Here is an 11,268-nt window from a genome sequence, read left to right as displayed (position 1 = left end):
GCAGAGCTTCTAAGAAGTGATTAGAGGTCTGTGAGATGGCACAGTGGGTAAGGCTGCTTGCCACCAAGGGTGCTTGTCACCTGCCTGAGTCCAAAACTGAGTAAGCACACCTGCAAGTTGTTCTTTAACCTGAACATATGTGCCTGCACATGCGCATGCACACACACATACGTGGGGGGAGGGGTAGGAGGGAATAAATATGTGAGAGTCTCTCCTTTATCAGTGACTTCAATGTCATTACAGCATCTGGGCTCTCTTATCCTTTTCACTTCTGCCATGTAGTCACAATAAAATCATCTTCCAGAGGATGACTTTCTCATCCCACAACTGACCTTACTATAGCTTTGATCTTGGACTTCCCGGTCTCCAGAACTATGAGAAATTAAGCTTTTGTTCACAATAAGTTACCTAGTCTGTGACATTCTGTTATGCTGGCTGTCTTAGTTACCTTCTACTGCTGTGACAAAACTCCATGATGAAGGCAACTTATAGTAGAAGGGAAGTATTGGGGCCTTACAGTTTCAGAGGGTGAGTTCATGATGGAGAATGTGGTAACAGGCAGGCAGGACATAACACTGCAACTGTAGCTGAGAACTCACATCTGCTCCACAAGGGCAAAGCAAAAAGGGAGAGCTAACTGGGAATGAGGTGGGCTTCCAAAACCTAAAGCCCTCCCCAGTGACACACTTACCTATTCCTCCTGGGGACCCAGCATTCAAATATGACAGCCTATGGGGGCCATTCTCAATCAAACCACCACACTGGAAAAAGTGGACTAATAGAGCAACCAGTACCAGAATTTTGGAGTCGTTTCATCGTCTCAAAAAGAACCAAATAGCTAAGGTTAGAATATGGTTTGTCTCCAGGGGACATGTGTGTCAGAGGGTTTGTCCTCAGCTGTAACATGGAAGGGAAGAAGCCTTTAAGAGGTGAGACCTGGAACTGAAGAGATGGCTCAGCAGTTAAGAGCACATACTATTCTTGTAGAGGACCTGAGTTCATCTCCCAGCACCCACATCGGACAGTTCATAATTGCCTATAACTCCAAGTCCAGAGGATCCAATGTCTTCTTCTGGCCTCTGAGGGCACCTGCACAAATGTGGTACAGTCTGTGCAAGCAGCAACACACACACATACACGTAAGTGAAAGTTTAAAAAATAAGTGAGGCCTGCTATGAGATAATTAAGGCATTACAGGAGAGGCCTCTATCTAGAGAGATCCAGGTAAGTTCACACAGCAATGAGTTGTTAGAAATGAGTGAGCCAGCCTCTCTGTACTACCTCTGATTTCCTGACTTGCCAGCTGATTCCTCTCACGTGTATTCCTGCTACACCATCGCATTCCATGAATAGCCCACCAGAGACTGAGCAAATGGCACTGTTGAACGCTGGACTTTCAGGTTCCAAAATAAAGTTCTTTTTAGATTACCCCACCAGGTCCTGGCAGTCACTAATCTTTTTTTCTGTCTCTGTGGATTTGCGTCTTCTGGACATTCCATAAAAATAGAAGCAGAGCTGGACATGGTGGCACATGCCTGTAATCCCAGCACTCAGGAATGTAGAGGCAGGTAGATCTCTGTAAGTTTGGGCCAGCCTGATCTACCAAGTGAGTCCAGGACAGCCAAAGCTACACAAAGAAGCCCTCAAAAAAAAAAAAACAAAAACAAAAACAAAAACAAAAACTGGAACAAGATCTGAGCAGTAGAAGTGCATGCCTTTAATCCTAGCACTCTGAAGCCAGAGGCAAGAAGATCTCTGTGAGTTCAAGTCCAGCCTGGTCTACAGAGTGACTTCCAGGATAGCCAGGGATAAATAGAGAAATCCTGTGTTGTAAAACATGTGTTGTAAAACAAAAACAGCAACAACAAAAACAACAAAATAATGGAACCAGAAAAGAAAGGAGGCTCACAAGGCCCCCATTCGTCTCTGAGGGTCTAAAGGCAGTTAATGGTGGTTGGGGAACTGGAAGACATTTTATCAGTAGTATAGTCACTGGTAAATTGTCCATAATCCTGTAAACTCCCCACCCATGCTCCTATAAGCAGTCCTTATTAAACTCATTAGTTTATTAAAACAAGCAAATGAACAAAAATACATGAAAGAGGCAGAGGATCCACAGGAGTGTGAGGAAGCAAGAGAAGACAATGGGGGTGAATATGATTAAAACATATGGTGTGTATATATAACAATGTCAAAAGGAGAATAAAATTGTACAAGAATACTATATCAGAAACAAAGGACAAATGCAAGAAGGAAGAAGGGAAGGAGGAGTAAGTGGCCTGTACAGGTAGTTCAATGAGTAAAGTGCCTGTTCTCCAAGCATGAGGACCTGGGTTCAGATTCTCAGCAGTCACATAAAAAGTCGAGAGTGGCAGCATGTGTCTGTAACATCAGTACTGGGGAGAGAGGGAAGGGATCCCTGTAACTCAACAGCTACTATGGCAGTTTAAAGGAGAATGGTCTCCAAAGGCCCCTATGTTTGAATGCTTGATCCTCAGTCAGTGGAACTATTTCAGGAGGATTAGGAGGTGTGGCCTTGTTGGAAGAAGCGTGTCACTGAGGGTATGCTTTGAGGTTCAAAAACCCATAGCATTTGCCGTTAGCTCATTCTCTCTGCTTTATGCTTGTGTCTCAAGATGTGACCTATTAGCTACTATTTGAACTTCATGCCTGCCTGCCTGCCTGCCTGCTGCTATGTTCCCTGCCATGATGGTATGAATCCATGAGCCCCACATTAAACACTTTGTTTTATAAGTTGATTTTGTCATGGCAATTAAAAAGTAACTAAGACAACTATCTTAGTCCAATCAATGAGCTCTGGATTCATTGAGAGACCTGTCTCAAAAGAGGATGTAGAGTGATAGCTGAAGATACCTACCATCAACCTCTGACCTCCACATGCACACCTGCACATGCATGTATACCCAGATGCACATGTGTATCCGCATGAACATGCATCATGGCTGAAACCTGCAGCGAGAAGTTGAGGTGAAAGCGGGGCAGACTTGGCAGTGTGTAGGTTTGCTTGCCGCCTGGGGTGTGCTTCCGCAGCTGCCACCTAGTCTGAGTCTCTTCCCTGCTGGGTCCAGCTGTGGAGAGCTAGAAGATGGAGATGAAGGTCACTGCGTCGGTGCTCCAACCTGGGCCTAGAAAGAAGCTCACTTGGAAGAAAGACAAGAAGAGGGTCAGGAAGATCAAAGTGCAGGGAGGAAGCGGGACTCCGGGAAATCACAATCCAACCACCGGAGGCCCCAAAGAACTGTTCTCAAAATTGGAAGGCATTACAAGAGGTAATCCTCTGGAGTGTATGCCATGGGGCCTTGGTTAACATGAAAGATAGTAAGGAACTTCTTGAGCTCCATAACATTCCACCTTGTTCCTTCATGTGGATTTTCCTATTTGGACACACAGAACCAGCCAAACCCTGTGGACATCTAGGCTCTCTGCTGAAACAACAGTCACAGGCCCCCAAAGACCTCTTGTCTTTCAGATGGATGACAAAATGCATCCTGAAATAATCCAGCAAAACAGAAAAAATAAATCAAAGGGAGAGGAGAGGACAGAGAAAGACCAGACCACTAGGAGTTCTGTTACGTCTGCATCTAAGAAGGACAGGAAGACACTAGTACCTCCCACAAAGACCTCCGAAACAGAGCAGACGAAAGCCAAAAAGAGGACACATAGTGACATCTCCTCTCATCAAGGGCCCATCAAGCATAAGTGGAAAGCTAAGGAGGCAGCTGTAGCCTTGACTCCGTCCATGCCCATGGAGGAAGACATCTGATTTAATGATGTGGATCCCGATGATACCGAGGCCGCCACAGGCCCAGAGGCAGCCATGCTGGTACGAAAGCGGCTGGGGCAGAGCAAGACTATCACTATCTCCCTGGTGAAGGGACAGGCCCTTCAGCAGCCTGACAAAAGCCTTGGCCCTGGATTGTGAGATGGTAGGCGTGGGCCCCAAAGAGGAAGAGAGCATCACAGCCAGTGTGTCCATCATGAACCAGTATGGGAAGTGTGTTTATGACAGTACGTCAAGCCAACCGAGTCCGTGACTGACCACAGGACAGCGGTCAGTGGCATCCAGCCTGAGAACCGGAAACAGGGAGAAGAATTTGAAGTTGTGAAGAAGGAAGTGGCAGAAACGCGGAAGGGCAGAATCTTGGTGGGGCGTGTACTGCACAATGATTTAAAGGTTCTGTTCCCTGATCACCCAAAAAAGAAAATCAGGGACACTCAAAAATTCAAACCATTCAAAAGTCGAGTAAGGAGTGGACGACCATCTCTGAAACAACTTTCTGAGAAAATTCTGGGGAGGTCGGTGTCCAGCAGGCAGAGCGCTGTTCGGTCCAGGATGCCCAGGCAGCAATGAGGCTTTTTGCATCATGGTAAAACGTGAGTGAGATAGCATTACCGCAGACGGACGCTCTCCAGCCACCACTCCAGAGCACTGGAACAAGTACGCTTAACACCACCCTACTGCTGTCGCCACCACGCCTATCCTTCAGTGACTCTTCAATCCAGTGGCAGTTGGGATGGGGTTATGGAGGCCTGCCAGGTCTCTGTACAGAAGGGACTCGCTCTGGTGAGCATTCTCAAAGCCATGGCTGCAGGAGTGTGGCGTGGGAGCTGCTGGAACTTCCTCCCTGACTCTGCTACCAGGGCGTGGTCCTGCACCTGTGTGCTGAGGTAGACTGGTTAGATATGGGGCCAGAAGTCAGTGGCATGTTGTAGGTTCAGAGGACAGAAAGCATTGTAATGGGTGGGTGTGCTGCAGAGTCTGCCTGCTGACCACCTGCGCTGCCACTTATCAATGGGCAGAGCTGGATTCAGCGGGCACTCAGCACCTTCCCTTAAGGAGCAAGCAGCATTTTCTCCTCTTACAAGTAATGGGATAAGCTCTGCTGGACCTAAGGGATCCAGGCTAAGGGCCTTCAATTTGCTGCAAACCAATCTGGCCAGCACAGCAACTGCCCGTTGAGGATTTTTCTTAAAGCTACTGGGCTGGAGGTACATTCTCACTTCTATGTCCTTTGCTTGGTCCAGAGTCATCTAAAATGCCAATGTCCAGTACAGTACTCTCCACACAGCCCTTGGGGATGAGACTTGTGGCACAGGTACACTTGGAGGGCAAAGACCCTATCACCTGGGGCAGTGTAAGAGAAAGACCATCTGCCCACTGTCCTGCCAGTAGCTTTTCTGGCTAGCAACAAGTACAGAGTGACGAGTGAACTTTATGAACCTACCTGACAACCCTTTGAGCAGATGCACCATATAATGACGGATGTCTGCTTTTAGTGCAGTTGTGGACTGGAGTGTGACTCCGAGAGCACTTGTCCACTACGTGCAAGACCCTGGGCTCCATTTCCAGCACCATCAGGAATAAATGGATGCAAGCTTCATTGCTTCTCTTTTGTGGGGCTGCTTGTTAAGTTAAATTTCTCTACCTTTTGCTACCAGAGAAATCATACTCCTTTATTGTGTCTGCGGGCATCTTTCCACCAGCATCATGCTGAGACTGCTCTGCAATGACTTGTCCAAAGATTCTTCCAATAAATCCCCTTTTACCTAACTGGTTTTTTTTGTTTTGTTTTGTTTCAAAACAGGATTTCTCTATGTAGTCTTGGCTGTCCTGGACTCACTTTGTAGACCAGGCTGGCCTCGAACTCACAGCGATCCCGCCTGCGTCTGCCTCCCGAGTGCTGGGATTAAAGGCATGTGCCACCATGCCCAGCTTACCTAACTGTTCTTAAGTGCTGCTTTGTCATCTACCATGAAAAGCTCCAACTTAAACAGCAATGGATGCTCAGTAATTGAACCATTATCCAGCATATGTGACAAAAATACACTCACTATACTTGGTGTAAAATTCCAGTAGATATCAACATCTTCACATGGAAACTCTAGAGTGTGTGGTAAGAGTATTTTTAAATTAGGATTGTGTGAGGCTCGTGGACCATGCCACCAGAGGAAGTGACTAGTGAGATGGGTCATGTTCAAATCCTAGAAATCTCAAACTTAAGATTTAAAATCTCATCCTGAGAATGGAAGGTGTGGGACAAAGCTCTCTTCTTGTTTCCATGCCCGCCACAGGAGCACAACTCCAAAGTGGCTACAGGTGGCCAGTCACATAAGCTGTCACCTGTTATCTTTCCCCATGCAAATAGAACATCAGCAGCATCCTAGCACCAGCCAACCAAATGCGTTCATCCTCAAAGCCGCCCCCACAGCCCAACGTTTATAAGTCCTTGTTTTCACATGAAATAAGCCATCATGCATCATCTGTTTCACTGGCTGTTTATTCTGAACTGTAATACTAGGGAAAGATGACCTCCGATGTCCCCCCAAAGAACTCTCAAGGTCACTGCTGGAGCTCAGCCTCTAGGAGCCCTGAGCTCCTGCTGTTGGCTATTCCCGAAGCAGCTGCCTGGCTCAGTCTTGGAGCCCTGAGAGCCTCATTGCCTCCTGGCCTGGTGCCAGCAGCCCAGCTAAAAGAGCAGTAACATTTATTGTAGAGAAAATTTCCTTTGTTGGCACCCACGGCTGGACCAGAGATCTTGTGACACGGACTTCTGTTCTGAGCTCACTCAGGGCCCAGTGCTTCATCCTCCTCCATCCTGAGACTGACAGCGGCACTTGGACTTTCCTTCAGAGAAGTACGTGTGTCTGGCTTGGAGCCCATGGTGTTCTTCTGGGAGACTCAGAACCACAGGATTGGATTGTCTAACTGACAAATAACAGTGTAGGAAGCCCACTTTCACTTAATTGTGACTCCAGCTTCTATGTTCCTGTGAAGGATGGTTAGCTTTTTAAGGCTGGCTATCTTGTTGGAATGTACTTTATTGCATATTCTAAAGTATACAACATGATCTCTTGATATTCATATGTATGTGTGTGAGCGTGTGTGTATGTGTGTGTGTGTGTGTGTGTGTGTGTGTGTGTGTGTGTGTGTCTGTAGCTAATGAGGTGAAGTGAGTTTTATATAGTCAAGCAAAATGGCACCCACCATTTCACGTACACTCACCCTTTTTCTCTTATAGTGACAATAATATCTAAAGCCTGGTATCTTGGCAAACTTCAATTATACAGTACAATATTATATTATCAACTAGGTCTCCCATATTAGACATCAGACCCACAGATTACTCAGGCTACATCATTGCAACTTTAAGCCCTTTGATTTATATCTTCCTTTGCTCCTGATAACCACCTTTTTATTTTCTGTTTACATGTTCTCATCCTTTTTAAGAGAAGAGGGGATAGAAAGATTATAATAGAAAAGGGACCAAAGTGAAACATTGTATCTTTTTTCATTTTATTTGTATTTGATTTGTGTGGGTGTTTTGTCTATGTGTATGTCTGGGCATCACATGCACGCGTATGCCCACAAAGGATAGAAGACAGCATAAGATCCCCTGAGCTGCTATGTGAGTTCTGGGACTCAAACCTTGGTCCTCTAAAAGGGCAACTAGTGTCTTTAGCCACTGAGCCACCTGAAATAGTGACATATGGATAAGACAGAACCACTACATACATGATCTCACAGTAGCTATGGCTGCCTGCACAAGATTGAGTCAGTTAACACCCTAGCTAGCACAGAGTGGGGAGGAACTCATGAGCCCTGACCCCCCTAACCAAAGAGATATTGATAGTTTAAGGCTCCACGGAAGAAAAAGACAGTTTCCTTCAGAGATATGGCCCCTGGTAGGTCAGCCTCCTAGTAGATGTTCTCATGCCCCAAGTACATGGGCAGAATTAATTGGATTTGGTGGGTGGGATGGCTGATCAAGTCTGTCAACTTGACTACATCTGGAATCAACTAAAATCCAATCACCTGGGTACATCTATGAAGATTCTCTTTGTTGGATTATTTGAGATGAGAAGATCCACCATCTGGTGGCAGCCTACATAAAACAACATGGAAGAAACAAGCTTATGCTTTTTCCTTGCCTGCTTTTGCTCTCACTAATAATCCTGGTTTTGAGCCATTCCTTCACTGATATTAGAACTTACTTCTTTTTTAAAATATTTTAAAATATATTTTATTAATTTATTCTTGTTACATCTCAATTGTTATCCCATCCCTTGTATCCTCCCATTCCTCCCTCCCTCCCATTTTCCCCTTACTCCCCTCCCTTATGACTGTGACTGAGGGGGACCTCCTCCCCCTGTATATGCTCATAGGGTATCAAGTCTCTTCTTGGTAGCCTGCTATCCTTCCTCTGAGTGCCACCAGGCCTCCCCATCCAGGGGATGTGGTCAAATATGGGGCACCAGAGTTCATGTGAAAGTCAGACCCCACTCTCCACTCAACTGTGGAGAATGTCCTGTCCATTGGCCATGGAACTCCAAAGTAGACTGAAAACCAGCTGAGACAACCAGCCTAATGGACTGAACAACTACCCAACTCTTGGCCTTTCGGTCAGAAGATAGCCATCATCTATACCTCAGCCTGTACACCACTCTAATAAATACTACAATCTAAAAATCTAATAAATATACACATATATGTAGATAGATTCTATCAGTTCTTCTCCTCTAGAGAACCTTGACTAATATAGTGAATTATACTTTTTTCAAAAGAGGACATGAAATTGAGTGGTGTAGGGAGGAGCAGATAAATCTGGAAGAAGTTAGAGGAAGAAGTTGGGTGGATATTATCAAAATACATCATATGCATGTTTAAAATTCTCAAAGAATTAAAGATTCCACATACGAGACATCATGTAGACTTTTCTGTCTGTATCTGGCTTACTTCACTCAGCATGACATCCTCCAGCTCTGTTCATGTTGTTGCAAATGGCAAGGTCCACTGATTTTAAGACAGAATAATGGTGGGGCAGTGGTGGCACATGCCTTTGATCCCAGCACTGGGAAGGCAGAGGCAGGTGGATCTCTGAGTTTGAGGCGAACCTGGTCTACAGAGTGAGTTCTCGGACAGCTAAAGCTACACAGAGAAATCCTGTCTCAAATAACCAAAAAAAAAAAAATTTGACGTGTGTGTGTGTGTGTGTGTGTGTGTGTATGTGTGTGTGTGTATCAATCTCTCTACCTACTTATCTATGATGAAGACCAGTTGTTTCCACATCTTGGCTATTGTAAATGATGTTTCAACAAACATAGGAGTACAGCTAATTCTGGGACAGGATGATTTCACTTCTCTTCAGTGTAAACCCAGAAAGGGATTGGTGACTCATATGGTAGTTTGTTTTGAATTTGTTTTGAGTTTTCACAGTCTTTTCCATGATGGTAGTCTACAGTCTACAGTCCTACCCCTGTGTACAAGGAACTTTCTTCCTACATCTCCTCCAACACTTCCTACCTCTTGTCCTTCCTTTAAATGTAACTCCATTAAGAGGGCTCACATTTTTTTATGGCAGCAAAAAGATAGAATTCTGTCTCTTCTACCATTTGACTCTTTCCTAATTAGGCAAACAGCATTCCTGAATCAGAGAAGAAGAGTTTGAGGGTGTTGTTAGGGTTTCTATTGCTGTGAAAAGACACCATGGCCATGGCAACTCTTACAGAGGACAACATTTAATTGGGGCTGGCTTACCCTTTCAGAGGTTTAGCCCATTATTATCATGATGGAAAGCATCGCAGCCTGCAGGCAGACAGGGTGCTGAAGGAGGAGATGAGAGTCCCACATCCAGATCAGCAGGCAGCAGGAAGAGAACTGGCTTGAGTTCCTGAGACTTCAAAGCACACCCCCAGTGAGCCACTCCCTCCCACAAAGCCCCATCTACTCCAACAAGGCCACGCCTCCTGATAATGCCACTCCGTATGGGCCTATGGAGGCCATTTTTATTCAAACCACCATGGAGTCATTTTCTTTTTTGTTCTTCCAGTTCCAGGACAACTAGGGCTACACAGAGAGACCATGTCTCAAAAAAAAAAAAAAAAAAAAAGAACAACAACAACAAAAAAAACCACACCAGACTTTTTTACTAATACTTGCAGGTCTGTCCAGCTGGGACTTAAATTACATATGGATACCTTTTAGGAAGCCTGACCCTGCAGTTTCTGCTTAACATTGGCAGGGACTGGCCCTCAGGCCATGCTAAATACATTCCAAAAGGAACCTTTGCACAACTGCATTTTAGTCAATTAGTGGTTCTCTTGTTTCCATTTTCAGCCCCTTGTTTGTTCTCTTACGTTCTTCTACACTTACTTCTGACAGTATAACTATCTTTTTGTCCTTGCACCACCGCCCTCTCCACCTACATATGAGAATTCAAGTTTCATTTTCCAGAATAGGAGAAAGCACTGGCACTTTTCACAGCATACTGCTCAGGGCGGGGAGGGGGGACGGGGGGCGGGGAATGGGAAGACTGACAATGAGCAGGCACCAATTATGTGCCTGCCTTGGGAGCAGAGGTGACATAGATATGGTATCCCTGTTTCCCTAATGGGGAAACTGAGCCCCAGGGAAGGAACACTACTCAAAGAAAGTGGCAGAGACACTGATTCAATCGTGGCTATGCATCAGAATTATCTAGGGAGTTAAACGTGTGTGCGCGCATGCACACACATACACACGCACACACACACACACACACACACACACACACACACACATACACACACGGAAACAGAGAGACAGAAACAGAGAGAGACAGAGACCCTTGCCTTCTATCGTAGAAATCCTATTTTATTGCTTAAAACTGACATTTTGGTAAAGAAGCCTTGAGACAATGATAGGTAGATCTTTGTGAGCTCCAGGCCAGCCTGATCTACATAGCAGATTCCAGGCCAAGGATACGTAGTTTGAACTTATCTTTAAAATAATGGCATGTTCATACGTACATATCATTGTGCCTTGCTCTTATTCAATTCTCCCAAAGCCCTCTCTCATCCCTTCTGCTCCTCTCCATGGTCCCCCTTCTGCTTTTATGTCACATATATGTGCATATTTAAATCTATATTCTGTATATGAGAGAAAACATGCAATGTTTTGTGTTTCTCCCCATTATTCTCTTTTTCCCCCTTCTTTTCACCTCATCATAGTAATTCTACTTTCGTGTCCTACTTCCATTCCTAGTTTCCTCAATAGTTTACATATGATATAAAACAGATGTTTGTCTTTCTGAGTCTGGTTTATTTCACTTAACATGATGATCTCCAGTTCCACCCGGTTTTCTCCAAATAACAACCATTTCCCAGCTGAATAAAATTTCTTTGCATACATATCTGCGCTTCTTTATCCATTCATTTGTTAGTGAGCATAGAGATTCTATTTTGAGTGGGTGGTTCCTGAGCATCTGTATT

General features: G+C 45.0%; 1 pseudogene; it reads left to right on the top strand.

Annotated features, from left to right (window-relative positions):
- The first annotated feature begins 3,106 nt into the window (after positions 1 to 3,106).
- LOC127185783 (RNA exonuclease 4-like) lies at positions 3,107 to 4,469 on the top strand (annotated as a pseudogene).
- The last annotated feature ends 6,799 nt before the right edge of the window (positions 4,470 to 11,268 follow it).

The sequence above is a fragment of the Acomys russatus genome, chromosome X, assembly GCF_903995435.1.
Source record: "Acomys russatus chromosome X, mAcoRus1.1, whole genome shotgun sequence".
Taxonomy (NCBI): Eukaryota; Metazoa; Chordata; class Mammalia; order Rodentia; family Muridae; genus Acomys; species Acomys russatus.
This window is presented reverse-complemented; position numbering and strand designations above follow the sequence as displayed.